Source organism: Pelophylax lessonae (assembly GCF_965119305.1).
Source record: "Pelophylax lessonae genome assembly, chromosome: 8".
Classification (NCBI taxonomy): domain Eukaryota; kingdom Metazoa; phylum Chordata; class Amphibia; order Anura; family Ranidae; genus Pelophylax; species Pelophylax lessonae.
The window spans coordinates 73,692,987-73,711,935 of NC_138775.1; the positions used below are offsets into that span (position 1 = coordinate 73,692,987).

At 47.2% G+C, this 18,949-nt stretch overlaps 1 protein-coding gene across 4 annotated transcripts in view; it reads left to right on the top strand.

Moving 5' to 3' along the window:
- Nucleotides 1-18,949, top strand: part of PTPDC1 (protein tyrosine phosphatase domain containing 1) — a gene marked incomplete at its 5' end in the record, with an annotated part of 164,202 nt that overhangs the window by 32,468 nt on the left and 112,785 nt on the right. The window contains 2 exons of one of the 4 annotated variants that reach the window (XR_014225610.1): nt 256-327; nt 887-925. The exons of 2 other annotated variants lie outside the window; for them this stretch is intronic. Of the gene's footprint in view, nt 1-255; nt 328-886; nt 926-18,949 lie in introns of those variants that run through there. One more of the 4 variants, XR_014225608.1, reaches the window with a different exon arrangement.

The window sequence follows — 18,949 nt, forward strand, 5'->3', positions numbered from 1 at the left end:
GAAACTCATGACTCTAACACATACCACACTTTACAATTTTATATGCATTATTTATTTGTAAGCTTATTGAGATTCTACATCCCTTCATTTTGGAAATCTCAACCAATACATGGATAGAGATGTCTGCATTTTTTCTCCTCTCTTCTCGGGAGCTGCCTGTGTATGAATAGATTTCTGCAAACAAGCAATTGACTTCTCTGCACCAGAGCTGTGGGTGCTGCTTCTGTGCAGTCATTTGTCCCCACTCTCTTCCAGATTGCAGCATAAATCCTGGAGCCCACTGGACACTCTAGAGAACACGGCTGCAGTCACAGATATCTTATACAGGTGAGTAAATACCCTGCCAACTTATATAAATATATGTTTAGATTTCTGCTCCCCTGCTCTGTCACTTTAACAATAGATGCCAAGGTGCTGGTGGTGGTTCCTGGACAAACCTGCAGAAGCTTTCTTTGCCCATACTTTGCCCAAACATTGCCCTTCTCTGATCAGACGATGCTCTGACATTTAGTGTCAGTATTGGAGTGTCACCACTCTCTACTGTCTCTATATATTCCTGTTGGCCAGTCTCTGGTCTCACTTACTGGCCAATAGGAATGTATGGGCGGCAGGGGGGGGGGGGGGGCAGTTAAGCTTCAGCCCAGCATTCAGATTTAGGGATCTGAGTGATCCTGCTGCTTGTATTGTTAGGCTCACTCTCTCTAAAATGAAAGCGCCTAAAACATGTCTCCTTACAAAGATGGTAAATTCTTTCTTCCTCCTACACTCCCATGTTACCATTTTGCTTTATGTTAAAAAGAAGCAGCTGCCTCTGATGACTTTTCAGAAACAAAAACTTTAGAAAGTGGCAATTTCCTGGTTCCCCTATATGTGGTTCCTCCTGAAGGTCTCTACATCATTAAAGAACACTGGTGAAATAGGGGTCGGGATTGAGGAACTGAGCACAGTGGGGGACCAGGTAACCAACACTCCTAGAAGTGTCGGTTTCTGAAGAGTCTAAAGTCAGCTGTTCCCTAATAAAATGCAGATCAATTTCTGGTTGCAGAAGAGGTATTTTCTGTCTTTCCTGCAGAGAACCATGTTTTTTCATTTTAATGGCAATCACATTAAGCACACAGCCTGTATCTAGAAGATGAGTTTCCATGTTACATGACATGCTAGGTAATGCTGCTCAAGATTTCTGTTATACTTGATCAAGATCAACCACTGGTGACAATACTGGTTGTGACACGCCCATCAGTAAGGGGTAATGCTTAAAGGAGAACTCTAGCCAAAATGTTTTCTGTTGCTATAAATGGAATAGGGAAGCGTTTAAAAGTCTGTAAGATTTTTATTGCAGCCTGTGCACTATTAGGGAGGATTTCCTCACTTCCATTCTCGATAGAATAGAATAAAACAGGCGCCGCTGAAGTAAGCCTAAACTTTATTGTATGACAAGCATAATACAGTAACTTACATGATCCACGTCTGAGGAAGGAGCCGAGTACGCATGCTCCGAAACGCGTTACGTCACTTCCGGTTAGCTTGCGTTCCATCGCCGCTTCCGGTCTAACCAGCTCCGTGGTTGAGCTTCCTGGATCGTCACTTCCTGGCTGCAGGACGGCCAGAACTCCGGGGACAATATCCAAGGAACCACCACCTATGGAAAATGAACTAGAGCAATCCCCCATGTAAGTTACTGTATTATGCTTGTCATACAATAAAGTTTTGGCTTACTTCAGCGGCGCCTGTTTTATTCTATTTTGCCGCCAGCGGGATTTCCTGTCTTTTGCCTGCCAGTGCTGCCCTGAACGTTGGCTACAAGTGAAAAGTCTGGAAGCACTCACCTGTCATCTGTCTGTGCTATTGGTGGACATTCTCCTTGGTAACTAGCGCCCAACACCTATCTCTCTGATCACTTCCATTCTCGATTACTGTGGTTCCCCAGACATGACGTCTCTTCAATAGGAGCAGATACAGCAATAGAAACTTTGATTTTTATTTTTTTAAACGAATAGCGAGGGGCTGGGGCCTCTGTTAGGTTTTTGGTTATGTTCCCATTGGGGCAATTTCTCTTTTCTTTTGTCCCAGTGAAAGTGTTCTCCAGGTAAGGAAGTAGAGTTGTCTTTCCATTGGAGACGTACAGTAGACGGCAATAAAAACCTAGTAGAAGTTCTAATCTATCCTTACTCCACCAAACACTTATACAGGTTTTGAATTCCATAGCATTGAGTAGAGCTTCACTAGGATCTGGATTAAGTTGTTGAAGACCCGAGATAATAGCTATATATCTGTATACTTTAGACCATAATGCATGCACCACCAGGCAGTGCAACCAGATAGGCATACAATTACATAGTCTGGTTGAACAAAGACACAAGTCCGTTCAGTTCAACCAATAACCAATTAGCAGGCACTGGACATCCTAAAGGCTGGAATTCAACCTTAATAAACCGCAATTTCATCTAATCTACTATTGTCGGCTAGCACAATTTTTTGGCCAGAACACTTCTGGGTAATCGCTGTGCGGTTGATTTATGAAAAGAATAGAACATGTTCACTTTGCAAAGTAAATTACCACGTTGCTTAGTAAATGAGGGGAAGCTAAAGCGAAGTTGAAGTTAAATCTCACCTTTGCAAAGCATGTCCATTCCTGTGCAAAAAAAAAAATGGATTATTTTTCTTGTATGTGATTGGATAATCACGTCAGCAGAGTTGTTTTTTTTTCTTTTACTAATCAAAGTGGATTTTCCATCATTGGTGTTTGTGGGAGGAATGGTGCCCCATCATTGGTGTCTGTGAGAGGCAATGTGTCCCATCATTGGTGTTTGTAAAAGGAATGGTACCCCATCATTGGTGTCTGTGTGAGGAATGGTGCCCAACCCATTGGTGTCTGTGTGAGTAATGGTGCCAAATTATTGGTGTCTGTGGGAGGAATGTTGCCAGATCATTGGTGTCTGTGAAAGGAATGGTGCCCCATCATTGAAGTCTGTGAGAGGAATGGTACCCCATCATTGAAGTCTGTGAGAGGAATGGTGCCCCATCATTTGTGTCTGTGAGAGGAATGGTGCCCCATCATTTGTGTCTGTGAGAGGAATGGTGCCCCATCAGTGTCTGTGGATGGCATGGCCTCCCAAGGGCTGGATAAAGGCAAGCAAAGGGCCACATCCAGCCCATGGGCCACAGTTTGAAGCCACTGACTTACATTCACAATGTTCTTTCATTTTCTTCCCTGTGTTAGATAAAATAATTGTGTTTTCATAGGATGAAGTTCTATGTGCTCTTTTATTATGAAAAAAAAAAAAATCCACCCTCCTACTCAACATGTCTCCCCTCATCTAAAGCTTCACATGTATAGATACAGAAAAAGCTATGTTGTTTTTTTTTTTTTTTTTATCACCCCCGTCATAGTCACTAAATAAGTATTGGAAATTGGCATATGCTACATATGTCAACGTTTTATGTGTCATTAATAGTATTAGTACTCACTCACTGTAGCCTCCTGATCCAGCAAGTGTCCATCCTGAGTGTGGGCATCTGAAGCCCACTAGGAGTCTCTTCCGGGATAAGGTGCTGCTGGCTACCCAGCAAGCACCTCCCGATCTCACGCATGTGCAGTGGGACTTTATCACGGCCGTAGCAATGGAGCATAGCATCGGGTCATTTCTGGTTTAGAAGTAACACAATGCTAGCTGCAGGGGATGCCCATTGACTCCCGGGATTGCTTACACTGGTATACCAGGAGCCCATGCGAAAAAGGATATGACGTACTTTGCTGCGGCCGGGGTTGGACGGAAGTGGATCTTTTTTAGAAGAAAAGGTACTATATGATTAAAAAAAAAAAAAAGACTATCCAAGAGGGAATGTCGGAGTGATCAGCAGCCCATGCAGATTTAAATGCAAATTAGGGTGGAACTCCGCTTTAATGCATTCTCTGCAAAACCTTCTGTGTACAGCTCCACCCTTATATTATCTGAGCCTGATCCTGAGCCAGCGCTATATCCAAGAGCAGTAGTTCTCTCCACTCTTTCTCCTCACTGGCCATGGAGGCAGCAGCGGGAGCTATTGGCTCTTGTTGCTGTCAATCACAGCCAGTGAGGAGAGAGAGAGTGGGAGGCAGGGCTGAGGCAGTTTGGGATCGAGCAATCGACAGAGTGGAGTAGCCAGGAATGTTGGCAGGGAACCCCAGAAGAGGGGGATTGGTGCTGCTCTTTGCAAAACCATTACACAGAGCAGGTAAGTATGACGTGTTAAAAAAAGAAAAAAAAAAATGTTTCTCTATCGCTCATTGACAGACGTAGTCCTCGGTGATACAGCACCTTCGGGTTATGTTGCCTCCACAGGAGCAGGACTAGACAGGAAATTAAAAAGCTCTGGCCACACCCTAGGGGCAGTCCCAGAGGGTATATCCTCTCTCTCTCTGCCTCAGCAAATCAGTTATTTTCTGTCTAGTTAGGAGTAAGGACCTAGATACCTTGCTGGGATCTTCAGTTCTGGCAAGATTTTTTTCTTAAAAGATTTTTTAGACCGCTTTTTTTCTCCAGTGTTCCTGTGAGATCTTCAAGCAAGAAAGCTGAACTGGGCGACGGGCTGGATGTTGAGATCCGGTGGTCACCCCAGTTCAGCCTACGAGCGCGTGCAGGCCATAGCTCCGCGCTGGGTCGGCCACGACAAAGTCCCATTAAGGGACTGACCCCGCGAGTTAAACGTCTCGCTGAAACGCCAAAGACCATGAGTCACGGCGTCCATATCGGTCGACAGCCCTCCCGCCCCGGTGGAGAGGGGTACTGTCAGGAGTTGGTGCCCGCCTGGTTCCGGTATGGTGAGTAGTATGTTCCCCCTTTTCCCCTGACGGGTCTTGTGGTGAACGCGGGCCCCTCTCTGTATGGTAAGATAGAGTCCCCCTCTATCCTATAACATGACACAGATCCCCCTACTTTGAGTGTGATTTTATGTGCAAAAAGCCAGGAGGCTTGGTTTGGGAGCTAACAATCTAATTGTATACATGTTTAAAAGATTGTAATCAGTGGCATTCTGGGAATCTTACTGTGATAAGAATAAGGTACCTACCAGTCAGAAGCCACGGACATGTAGACTGCCTTCCTAAATCAGATCTCCAGCTATAAGCAGGCCTCCCGAACGGCCATGCGGTCCGCCAGGGCCGGTACCGCCAACCACGCCAAATCCCCATGCAGAGAGAGTGTTGTGTGCCCTGCAGCACACCGCTATTCAGTACAGGCCGCCGCCATTTTTTTTGCTGGATCGCACGAGCCGCCATTTTGGCGTAGCCTCGTGTCTCCAGCATGGGGGCGGCCATGTTTGAGGTGATCCAAACACCTCGTGGAGCTAGGGGAGGCGCCGGAAGGCGTGCAGAGGGGCGGAGCCGCCTCCTTTCTTCCTGGGCAGCCAGCCAAAAGACTTCCTGTTTGTCAAGACAGCGCTGTAACCTGTTGCAGTTAAACTCTGAGCATCAAGTGGTGAGCCTGGGGGTCTATCTCTCTCTCTCTCTCTCGATCGATAGGGATCCCTAGCAGGTAACACTAAGGGGCTTTTGTGGCGCTGGGGGTCTGAAGAAAAAAAAAAAAAATTTTTTATTTTTGAATTATATTATCCAGGAAGTGACTGGAATTATCATGGACCCTGCCACACATATTCCCCCCACCTGTTTCCCTCGAGGGGGCCACGGGACCCGCCGGTGCACAGAGTGTAGAGGCATTTACAGCAATTTTGGAGTCTATGGTGGCTCGGGTGGAGGCTGCCTATCAGGGCGGGGGTCAAGGAAGCGACCCCCGCCTACCCCTATACTATCTGACACCTCTGACTCAGATTCAGAGATGGTCACTGCAGTTGCAGGTCCCTCTGCAAGGGCTGTTACCTCAGGTAAAGCTCCCTCAGACAGTGAGGAGGACGTTTCTTCTCCCGCTATAATTCAGGAAGAAGCATTGGTGGACGCACTAGTTGTGGCAGTGCAGGAAACCTTAAAACTTGAGGTTTTACCGGCAGAGGCAACTGAAACAGAGATTCCTTTTGGTACTAACAAGCCCATCAAAACGGTGAAGGTTTTTCCTGTACCCAAGTGTTTTGGTAATAAGATTAAAGGAGAATGGGAGCATTCTAAACGTACCTTTACTATTTCCAAGCGTATTGCTAGACGCTATCCGTTTGAGGAATCCATCATTAAGAAATGGACGGTACCACCAGTGGTGGATCCACCTATTTCCAGGCTGAATAAAGCCACGGTTATCCCAGTGGAGGACACTTCGTCCTTTAAGGATCCGGTGGATCGAAAGATGGAAGCAGAGTCCCGCACCATCTTCTCTCTGATAGGGTCAGCATTTAGACCAGTAATTGTTATTGGTCTAGTTTCCCAGACACTTACGGAATGGGCGAGATTGGTACGCCAAGACCTTAGGGGAAAAAATATTCCCCAGGAGACATCTGATTTGATGGAACAGATTATACAAGGGCTACAGTTTATCTGTGACGCAGCCTTGGACACTACTCCCCTATTAGGGCATGCATCTATGTCAGCGGTCATCCTCAGACGTGTGCTGTGGTTAAAATGCTGGTCAGCTGACCTAGGTTCCAAAAAGACCTTGACAAATCTCCCCTTTCAGGGGAATCGTCTATTTGGGGCCAACCTAGATGAAATCATTAAGGATGCCACTGGGGGCAAGAGCACTTTTTTGCCACAGGCTGCTAAAGCTAAGGGACCTCGCAACAAGCGAGGACCTTTCTTTACCGCCCATAAAGGGCGCCCGGCTGGAACAAGCGGGAAAGGCAAGACTCCTCCAGGAGGGTTCAAGAAGGGCTGGTCGGACAAACAGAGGACCAACCCAGCCAAACCCAAAGCAAAGGAGTACACAGCCTGAAGGTGCGCCCCCACCCGGTTTCAGGGTGGGGGGACGTTTTCACCGGTATTCAGGACATTAGATCGAGCATCAACCACTACTACCGGTGCTATTCTTCCCTTCCAACATTTAAGTACTACAGGAAGCGGTAGTTACCGTTCCCTGAATAGATCTTTTCCTTTACCTTTTCCTAAGATTAGTCCCTATGCCTCACAGGAACCGGATCTGGTTGACCAGACGGGCCAAGAAGCCTCTAGTCGGGTGACTTCGGTCCCTGAGGTTCAACCAGAAAAGATCACCCTTCCTGATAACAATCGGGTATCTGATAAATGTGTGGGAACAGAAAACGACCAGACTTTCTGGGATGGTCGGGGCCAGATACCTCTAGGGACGCCTGGTTCAGATCCAATCAGTGCCAGTGGTCCTAGAAATTCTAGGCTGGCCTCGTCAAGCCGGCCTGGCCGACTTGGACATGCTAGTCGCAGACGTTCCGTGGGAACTTCGTCTCAGGGAGTGTCTGTGGTCTCAAGGACCAATTTACCATCGTGCTTTACAGTCGCTGGTTTTAATGGCCTGGCCATTGAGACCCAAGTACTGAAGGACAGAGGTTTGTCTACTTCAGTCATTCCTACCCTTATTAAAGCAAGGAAAGCGACTTCCAGCAAGGTCTATTATCACACATGGAAGACTTATATTGCATGGTGCGAATCTTTAGGATTTCCTCCACGTACCTATTCGGTGACTCGAATATTGGCTTTTTTGCAACAAGGGGTTGAGCAGAAGCTAGCCTTGAGCACCATCAAGGGTCAAGTTTCAGCATTAGCAATCTTCTTTCAGAAACCTTTAGCTACCAAGTCTTTGGTGCGGAATTTCATCCAGGGGGTGCGGCACCTGGCTCCACCAGTCCGCGCGCCCTTACCGCCCTGGGATCTTAATTTGGTTTTGTCGGTTCTACAGAAACCGCCCTTTGAAAACATCAGGGAGATTCCCTTGCTTACTTTATCCCAGAAGGTGGCCTTCTTGGTGGCTATCACTTCTGCTCGCAGGGTGTCAGAACTGGCTGCATTATCATGCCAGTCCCCATACCTAGTGATTCATAGGGATAAGGTAGTACTTCATCCTAAGCCATCTTTTCTTCCTAAGGTGGTTTCAGATTTTCATCTGAATGAAGATATTGTACTACCTTCCTTGTGTCCTCAGCCCAAGCATCATCGGGAACATGCGTTGCATTCCTTAGATGTGGTTCGGGCAATCAGGGTATACCTGAAAGCTACGGAATAATTCCGTAAGACGGATTCACTTTTTGTGATCACGGATGGCCCCAGAAAGGGTTTGCCTGCATCTGCCGCGACCATTGCCAAATGGATTAGACAGACGGTGGTACAGGCTTATTCTATTAAGGGTCAGAGTCCTCCGTTCCCTGTTAGGGCGCACTCCACTCGAGCGCTCAGTACTTCCTGGGCCTTTCGCCATCAGGCGTCAGTGGTCCAGGTATGTAAGGCGGCCACCTGGTCGTCGGTACATACCTTTACAAAATTCTATAAAATTGATGTGACGGCATCGGCGGATGCCTCATTTGGCCGCAAGGTTTTGCAGGCCGCAATTTGAGGAGACCGGTGGTCTACCTCGAGGGTTTTTTTCTGTTTGAAAAAAAAAAAAAAATAAAATTTCTCTTTTTTGTTGAGTCTCATCATTAAGGATGAGCATTGTAAACTTCTAGTTGGCACCGGTTGGGCCTTCTAGATTGGGATTTGATTTTCCCACCCCTCATTTGTGATACTGCTCTGGGACGTCCCGAAGGTGCTGTATCACCGAGGACTACGTCTGTCAATGAGCGATAGAGAAAAATGGATTTTTGTAAAATCTTACCGTAAAATCCTTTTCTCTTAGCTCATTGACAGACGTAGTCCCCGCCCCTCTGTTTTTTGAGTTGGGTTGGGTTAAAATCTCTAAAGACTGCTTTTTCATATAACTGATTTGCTGAGGCAGAGAGAGAGAGGATATACCCTCTGGGACTGCCCCTAGGGTGTGGCCAGAGCTTTTTAATTTCCTGTCTAGTCCTGCTCCTGTGGAGGCAACATAACCCGAAGGTGCTGTATCACCGAGGACTACGTCTGACTACGTCTGTCAATGAGCTAAGAGAAAAGGATTTTACGGTAAGATTTTACAAAAATCCATTTTTCTCTTACGTTCATTGACGAACACCGCTCCTGGTATTCATAACTATTGGGTTATACTGCCCCCTACAGGAGCAGGATACTTGGCAGCTGGCTATCCCCATGGGCAGTCCCAGGGGGTATACTCCCTCTCTCTGCTATAGCCACTCAGTTTTTTTCTGCCTAGTCAGGCGTAAGGACCTGGGAACTTTGGTCCTGGCAAAAAAATTTTAGATAGGAAATTTTTTCCTCCTGGATTTTTCCTGTGAGATCTACAATCAACTGCCGGACTGGGCGATGGGCTGAGTAACTAGATCCAGTGGTTATCCCAGTCTGGGCAGCGAGTGCGGGCAGACCTCAGCTACGCGCTAGGGCGGCCACCACATAGCCCCACTGGACAGGGGCTGGCCTGCAAGTTAAACTCCCCGCGAGGTTGCATAAGACCGGGTCTCTGCCCGAGTCGCAGCGTTCCTCCTGGCCGACAGCCCACCTAACTCGATGGAGAGGGGTTCTGTCTGGAGGGTGCCCGCCTGGTTCCTGGTATGGTGAGTAGCTGGTCCCCCTCTCCCCCTGGAGGGTTTTGGTGTGGATGTGGGCCCCTCCTTGGGACGGTTGGACCTCCGTGTTTGCCTCCTTCCTGCAGGCACCCCCCCTTTGCCAAGTTCTTTACACAGCGGCCATGTTTGTGTAGTCCGGTGGCCATTTTGCTGTGGTTTGCTATTGAAAATAGCGGCGGCCATGACAGTGGAGCCCTGCAGGCGGCGATTTCGGTGGTGGGAGCCCCTCCTCATCCCCTGGTGCTGACTCCTGGATCATTTTAATTCCTTATCGCCGCACCTGTAGTGCAGATTATCCTGGTGGCTGCAGGTGCTAGTCTCTGCAGGTGGTGAGTCTGGTGGAGTCCTCTCTCTCTTTCTGCTGAGGATCGCTTGGTGCTTTGTGCCTGGCGACCTGGTGGCATTGCCAGCGCAGTGGGGATTGTCCCTTATCAGTGTTTTACACTTTTTTGTGGGGTCCCCCTCGTTACTCATGGAGCACAATTCCCCACCTGATCCCCCTCTCTGAGGCTGCGGGGCCCCTTCCGAGTCCCAACCATCCACGGCGGACCTAGAGTACCTTGTGTCCCGGGTAGAAGTGGCTTGCGGGCGACGGGCTAGCAGAAAGCACCCCCCGCCTTCCCCTGCCTCATCTGTCTCATCAGATCCTGAATCTGATTCAGCCGCCGCGGACATGGGTCACCCTGCTGGGTCTGCAACAACGCGCCTGGAAACCTCTGATAGTGAGGATGATTCCTCAACGTCTGTGACTGTGCACAAAAAAGGCGCTGGTGGATGCATTGATTGTATCTGTGCGTGAGACCCTGAAAATGGAGGACACAGCTTAAGCTGCAACGGAGGCGCAGGTACCCTTTGGCACTCATGAGCCATCCAGAGCGGCAAAGGGGTTTCCTTTCCCTGCCTATTTTAACAGAATTGTCGCTAAAGAGTGGGGGCGACCAAAGCGTCCCCGTGGGGGTCCCTAAGTGCTTTAGTAGGCATTACCCCTATGAGGAGTCCCTTCTTAAAAAGTGGACTGTGCCGCCGGCAGTGGACCCTCTTGTTTCCAGATTAAACAAGGCAACCATGATTCTGGTTGAAGAGTTCTGGCCTTTAGGGATCCGGCTGACCAGAAGACGGAGGCTGTGGCCTGCCATATGTACAATTTGGCTGGTTCGGCAATGAGGCCGGTATTCACCATTGCCCTAGTGTCGCAAACTCTGACGAGTGGGCTAAGCTCTTACGTCGTGACATGTAGGGTGAACAGCTCCCCCCTGCCTTTGCTGAGCCGGCAGACCAGCTGGTCCAGGGACTGCAGCTTTATCTGTGTGCCTCTTTGGATGTGGCTCCCCTGATGACTTGCCTCTGTTTTGGCAGTGGTCCTTCAGCATGTCTATTGGCTCAAGTGCTGGTCTGCGGATCAGACTTCAAAAAAGGCTTTGTCTGATCTTCCGTTTCAAGGAGATCGCCTGTTTGGAGCTACCCTGGATGACATCATTAAAGGTTTCAGGGGGGGAGAGTACTTTACTTTTCTTCCGTAGGCTACTAAGGGCACAGAACCTCGTTGTTGATGTGGGCCCTCCTTCTCAGCTCATAAGAAGTTTTTTCGTCCCACAGGGTCAACTGACAAGGGCTCCAAGCACTTTCAGGGCCTCTTCAGGAGGATCCAAACGAACCTGGTCTGGCAAGCCAAGATCGGGCTACTCCAGACCCATGGACAAGGCTCCTTTTAGTATGAAGGTGCACCTTCACCCGTATCGGCGGTGATAGGACATATCGCTGGTTTCCAGATTCGTGGACTTCCCTAGTGCAAGACAAGTGGGTCCACGAAGTAATTCGGCCTGGCTACAAGATTGAGTTTCGCTCTTGTCCCCCGGCAAGGTTTTTTTTCTTCTAACTTGCGCCTGTCCCCAGACCGCTTACAGAGCCTGTTTGGGGAGACTCAAGACCTGTTCCTTCAAGGGGTGATTGTCCCGGTTCCGACTTAAAAGGTTTGAGTAAAAACCCTGAAAACATTCCTAACAGTCCCCAAGAAGGAAAGCAAAGTGCATCCAGTTCTTGACCTTAAAGTTCTAAACTGCTTTGTGTGGATACAGAAGTTCAGAATAGAGTCTATTTGAATGGTGGTGGCCTCTATCGATATCAAGGATGCCTACCTTCACATTCCAATTTGTGCCAGTCACCAGTGTTTTCCCCGCTTTGCTGTGGGAGAGGAGCATTATCGGTTTGTGGCGTTACCCTTTCGTTTCCCCTCTGCTCCTCGGGTCTTCACAAAAGTGTTAGCCCCGGTGCTAGCCTTGCTACGCCAATGGGGGATCACGGTACTGGGCTACTTGGACGATCTCCTTCTGCGAGCGGAGTCTCCCTCTGCTCTGGTGGACAACCTGGAGATCACAATACGAACTCTGCGGGAGTTAGGCTGGATTCTGAACCATTTAGAAGTCTGCTCTGGTTCCATCCACAAATCTGGACTATCGGGGCCTGACTCTGGACTTGACCTTAGCCAGAGTGCTCCTTCCTCTGGACAAACTCCAAAAATCGCAGGCTGCAATTTGCCTCCTGCTGTCCAACAGATGGTCATTCCCCTGGACTTGCATGCGGGTGCTGGCTCTGATGGTGTCTACCTTTCGAGGTGGTTCCGTTTGCACAGTTCCAATACGAGGTCCCTGCAAAGGGAGATTTTGACCAAATCGGGCAAGACTTCCCAGTCTCTGGAAAATCTGATCCGGCTTAGTCGGGGAATGAGGGAGTCCTTCATATGGTGGCTTCCTTCTCCGGCGCTTCTGCTGGGAAAATCCTACTCCCCTTGTATTGAACAGTGGTCACCGTGGATGCCAGCCTGTCTGGCTGGGGAGGTGTTCTTTGCAAGCATTCTCCTCAGGGTATCTGGACGCTGGAAGACTCCAGACTACCGATCAGTGTCTTGGAACTGTGAGCGATCAGACTGTCTGGGTCATTGGACAAATCGTATTCAGGGTTGTCCAGTGAGCATTCACTCGGACAATACCACGGCCGTGGCTTATGTCAATGATCAAGGAGGCACAAGAAGTTTTTCTGGTGGCTCTGTAGGTAGCTGGCATTCTAAGGTGGGCAGAACAGTTAGTTCCAGCCCTCTCTGCCATACACATTCCCAGGGTGGAAAATTAGCAGGCGGATTAGTTTAGTCGGGAGGCGGACCACGGGGAGTAGTCCCTTCATCTGTTTCATCAGCTATGTCTTGGCTCAACAGAAAGGTGCAGAGGTTTGTGGCTTGGTCAAGGGATCCTCTGGCAGACGCCAGAGCTGCGCTGGTGGCTCTGTGGGGTCAGTATCGGCTGATTTACGCCTTTCCTTCTCTCAAGCTTCTGCCCAGACTTCTACACAGAATCAAGGCAGAAGGGATTTCAGTCATCCTAGTGGCTCCGGACTGGCTTGGTACATCGATCTGGTGCGGCTGGTCACTGACGTTTCTTGAAAGCCTCCTCTCAGGGAGGATCTTCTGTCCCAAGGACTGATCTTCCATCCTGCTTTACAGTCCCTGGCTTTGATGGCTTGGCTGTTGAACACCAGGTGCTGAAGGATAGGGGGTTTATCTGAGTCGGTGATTCCTACCCTGTTGAAAGCTAGGAAATCTATTTTGAGGAAGATCTACCATTGTACGTGGAAGACAAACATTGTGTGAGTCTCTTGGGGTTCCTCTTCGCTCTTTCTCGGTGGCTCGGATCCTAATCTTCCTTCAATGGGGGTTGAACAGAAGTTGGCCTTGAGTACCGTCAAGGGCCAGGTGTCGGCTTTGGCAGTCTTCTTCTAACGACCTCTGGCCACACACTCCCTGGTGCGTACCTTTCTTCAGGGTTTACAACATTTAGTTCCTCCAATGCAGGCTCCATTGCCACCTTGGGATCCTAATTTGGTACTTTCAGCTCTGCAGAAGCCTCCTTTTGAAAATGATTTGGGAGATTCCCCTGCTTACATTGTCCCAGAAGGTGACCTTTTTAGTGGCTATCACTTCTACGCGCAGGGTGTTGGAACTGGCGGCGTTCTCCTGTCGGTCACCTTACCTGGTAAGTCACAGTAATAAGGTGCTTCTTCGCCCCTGTCTGTCGCTCCTTCCAAAGGTTGTCTCGGACTTTCATTTGAATGAAGACATTGTGTTGCCTTTTCTGTGTTCCCAGGCCTAAACATCTGAAGGAAATTGCCTTGCATACCTTGGATGTGGTCTGGGCAATTTGGGTGTACCTGGCAGCTACGGATTCTTTCAGGAAGCCGACACTCTATGTGTGCTCACGGATGGACCTCGAAAAGGGTTGTCCGCTTCCTCTGCGACCATTTCCAGATGGATCAGAAAGATGGTGGTTCAGGCCTATGCCATCAGGGGTCAGGTTCCTCCTTTCCCTGTCAAGGCGCACTCTACTAGGGTGCTTATTGCTTTCTAGGCCTTCTGTCATCGGGCGTCAGTGACGCAGGTTTGCAAGGCAGCCACCTGGTCGTCGGTGCACACTTTTTATTAAGTGGATGTGTTGGCATCTGCGGAATCTTCCTTTTTCCAAGGTTTTACAAGCTGCTGTTTTAAGAGGACCTGATCCTTTTTGATGGTGTATTGTATTTTTTCAGGTGGGCTCTGGTTGTTTGGTTGAGTCCCTGTTGCCTAGTTTGCTAATGTTTAGCCTTGGGGATTTTTTTGGTTGTTCCCACCCCTCATGTTTCACACTGTTTTGGGACATCCCAGGGGTTATGAATACCAGGAGCTGTCTGTCAATAAACAAAAGAGAAAATGGGATTTTTGACTTACCATAAAATCCATGATGATCATTGACGGACACAGCCCCCACCCCTCTGTGGAGTTATTTTTCTCCTGACACTGCGTGTTACAAAACTGAGTGGCTATAGCAAAGAGCAGGAGTATACCACCTGGGACTGCCCATGGGTGTAGCCAGAATTTTTTTCTGCCTAGTGTCCTACTCTTGTAGGGGGCAGTATAACCCAATGGTTATGAATACCAGGAGCTGTGTCTGTCAATGAACATCAGAGAAATTGATTTTACAGTAAGTCAAAAATCCAATTTTTCCAATCACTTTAAAAAATGTATTTGTTTGTAAAAAAACGATTTAGCCTTTAAATGTTCTTGTTACTGCAGTTGAAAATGAATGTCAGTTTGACCCTTACTTACAATTAGAAAATTGAATGAATGTTGGTAAAACAAAAAATCTTTAACAAAAATCTGCAGGTCAGCTTAACCACTTAAGCCCCGGAAGATTTTACCCCCTTCCTGACCAGGGGGTATTTTTGCGATTCGGCACTGCGTGAATTTAACGGACAATTGCGCGGTCGTGCGACGCTTTACCCAAATGAATTTGACGTCCTTTTTTCTCACAAACAGAGCTTTCTTTTGGTGGTATTTGATCACCTGTGCGATTTTTTTTTTTTTTTTTTTTTTTTTTTTTTTTTTTTTTTTTTTTTTTTTTTTTTTTTTTTTTGTGGGACTGCGACATTGCGGCGGACAGATTGGACCCTTGACTGACATTTTTGACACTTTTGGGGGTACTAGTGACATTAATACAGTAATCAGTGCTATACATATGCACTGTCCTGTAAAAATGACACTGGGAGGGAAGGGGTTAACTTTATTGGAGAGGGAGCGGTTAAGTGTGTCCCTAGGGGCGTGTTTCTTACTGTCATTAGATGTGGCTGTTTGTGTAACAGCACAGATCAACGGTGCTACATAGCAGGACCGAGTGATCTGTGCTTTTACACAGGGGAGAATGACAGGCGGCTTTGTTTACATTAGCCGCCTGCCTTTCTCCCTCTCTACCCGACGATCGCGAGTGACCGGCGGACATCGGGTCCGCCGGTCACACGCGCCGGCTTCTTCGGGTACGAGCGGGGGCGGGAGCGCACCTCCGGCGGCACGCGCTCGCCCCCTATTCGCTCCCAGGCTAGTGACGTACCGGTACGTCACTTTGCCTGGGAGGGGCTGACCGCCGCCGTATATAGTCGGGCGGCGGACGGCAAGTGGTTAAAAGACGTAATCTTGTTTGAACTGGGCATTCCACCTCAATGTATTTTTAGATTAGTTACAGCTTGTTTGTTTAGGGCTTGTTCACGCTAGTGTGCAGGCTGGCGGTGTTGTATAGGGGGCATGGTTTACCTTTTTTCTAATTTATTGAAGCATTCCAAAATGACACTTCATTGGGGCCTGCACACCGCAGCACTTTGCGTAAAAATGCAGCTTAAGTGTGCATGTGTATTGTGTGCCCTAAATTTTCTTTAAATATCTTTCCTTGAAAAGCTTTGGTATATTTTAATTGCTTGACAGAAAAAAATACAATTAGTGATAGTTAATTGATGTTGTTAATTGACAAGTAGTCTTAAAAATTGTGGATGGGTTAAAAGGATGGGGGAGAAATTTGTGATTTAACTGTTGGGTTTTTTTTTTTATTTAATAAATGTATATAGATTCATATATGGGGGCTTTCTTACCTGCCCTAAGATTCGTATTCCTATCAGTCCTGAGATTTACAAATCCCTGATAGACAACCCAGCCAGCCTGGTGACCAGCCTTTTTTTTTTTTTTTTTTTTTTTTTTTTATAGGAAAGCGGTTACACCTACCTGCTCTGTGTAACAATAGTGCACAGAAAGGCTGCTTTCTCCCTCTTCTGGCATTTCTTGCCATTGCCGTCAGTTCCTCCCTCCTCTGGGTGTTTTTTGTAGTAAGCCTAGGAAGGAGACACCCATATTTGCGTGCTCTTTATTTGGTCCTGAGCTGGGCCTTTTGTGTCTCTAGACACACACAGCACCAGTAAGATACTCCCTCCTCACAGGAGTTTGACTGCCTATGGCTTTGCTGCCCTCAGTTTTTTCTGTGAATGCAGGAAGTGAGGGAAGTGATGCTGAAGCAGTGACATGGAGCCAGGTTAGGCCCATTTCACATGGAGCAGACTTCGCTGAGATTAGCAGGGGATCTGTCTGCTGATCAGAGCGGAGTAGGCTGATAATAGGTATGTGTCTGCTCAGATTCTGCAGAGCAGGCACAGACTGCTATGATTTGCCAACGAAATCTGTTTACACCCGACTGCTCTCTGCTCTGATCTGCCTAGACACGGGGGAAGGATCCCCCTCCATTTGTTTTTTGTGGACTAGATTGAATCCGAGGTAGACAGGTGTAAACTGATACAAGTCCTTGTGCACCTGCCAATCTATAGGGGTGAATGGACCCTCCTATAAGGTCTTCCTGAAAAACTGGCAAAATGCTACCTCTCAAATCTTCCAGGCTTAGTGCTGCTGTGCAGGGTATTACAAGAGCCTTAAAACAATCCAGGTGTTTCTTCTAGTTGTATTTTCCAGGTGTTTCTTCTAGTTGCATTTTCCAGGTGTTTCTTCTAGTTGCATTTAAAATGCAGTTTTTGCTTTTTTATAGTATATAATTTATAGTAGCTATAAGGCTGTTGTAGGTACCGCACTGCTATCTTAAAGGGGAAAGAATACATTTTTTGCGGGGTGTTTATTAGGAGCATTTAACATTTCTAGATGTTCCTAATAAGATAGCATGGCTTTATTTGTATTTTAGGTCCATTTTAACAAAGGAAATCCATTCAAAGATCATTTAGGTTCCACTAGAACAAATTCTTTCAAAGAACCTGGTCGTCTTTAGTGAAGTTATGAGCATTCATGTTTATGCAGCAGCCACCTGAAAGCGGTGCGTTTTGGGTTTTACAATTGTTGAACACTTGTGGCACCTAAACTGGTTGACTTATGCTGCTCAAAAACATAGCAATTTTCAGGCAATTTTAACTGTTACCACCAGCGTTGGATCATAAAAAAAAAACAAGCAAACAGATCAAAACAACCTTAAAAAAATTGCTCTTAAGGCTGAAGTACAGATTAATATCCTAAATTCTCCCCTGCAATCATTAATGTAAGCTGAGTTCAGCCTTATGTGTCAAAATGAAAAACCCCAAGTTTTTCTACCTTTATTTTGCAGTTTTCAGTGCATGACCCAGGGAGGGACACTGTTCCTGTGTAGCCAGTGGGCGTATACAGAATGGTAGGAGCTGATCATAGTTTCCCGCCCATCGTTTTCTAATCAGTAAGGATGCATTGTACATCCAAATTCATAAGAAAATGAAGAAATAAAAAAAAGATCCATCCACACAGGACACGGAAGGGGGGGGGGGGGTGTTGTTGCACATTTACAGTATAACTGTGCTGGGCTTTGAATGAAGACTACCATAGGAGAAGGAAGCTGGATACGGGGGAGTGGGAGAACTGTCAGTGTAGCTGGAAGTGCTCTGGGGTCTCAGCTGACAGTCTACAATCATCATAGTACGAGCAACCACACTAAGTCTACGTCCACTAGTGCAATTAGTCAATGGCACCCGTTCCCATCTATGCCATTGTGTAAATCGGCAACCTTGAGAAGGTACCTGCACTACTTTGATTCAACTTTTGATGCGATTTTGATCCAGAGAGAATAAAGCTGGATCAAAGTTCCATCAAAGTCGCACTCTAGATCGCAATAGTGGAAATGTAGACTAAAGCTCCGTTTCCGCTAGTGACTTGTCATACGACTTTGGACATACAAAGTCGAACGTGAATATAATGTTGAAAAAATAGGTGCGCTAAACAAATTGTAACTCAAGTGACTCAACACAGTGAAGTATGTGCAATCAACAAATAATCACATCAAATAAAGTGAAAGTGGATTAAATCATATAGTCCATGTAGATGGTTAAAGAAACCAAAAAAGTCCAATGGGTGTAAAAGTGATTAGAAAAAAAGCAAATAAGTGGTTTAAAAAACCAATAATTGTCCACAAAGTCCAAAGGTTCTGTGATCTTCACGCTGTGACTCAAATTACTAAAAATAGCGTGTTGGAAATCCACTCCTAGTGTAGTTGAAGGTGATAAGTGAAGTGACTCCCACCACCACCAGGCTTTTCTCCTTACCAGATATAGTTGAATAAGGTGCAAATAATATCCCAATATAGCCAGTTGAAGGAGGAAATCTTCCACTGCAATGCCACCCTGTGTTATTGACACATATTGGCCTCTTACCAGAAGGTACAAAAGAATGCGCTGGGAAGATACTCCTGGATGGATATTCCCTCAGCTGGCTGGATATCAATGACCAACTCCACAAACATGAGAGTCTGCTTCTTCTATTATGCTCCACAGATTACTATGTGAGGAATACAGATAAGCAGACAATGGTGCATTACCCCCGATATTTTATTGAAAAAAAGGTGATACACTTACACGCGCATGTTGTTAGGAGACACTGACTGGAGAGCCTGCTGAAAACCCCTTTGCCCGGCTGCAGTTCGGGCAGTGGGAGACGCAAGTGACGGCGCGACACGCCTCCTCTCTGACGAGACTTCCACTGAGATGGGAGCTATCTCAGTGGAAGTCTCGTCAGAGGAAACACGTCAGGAGGAGGCGTGTCGCGTTG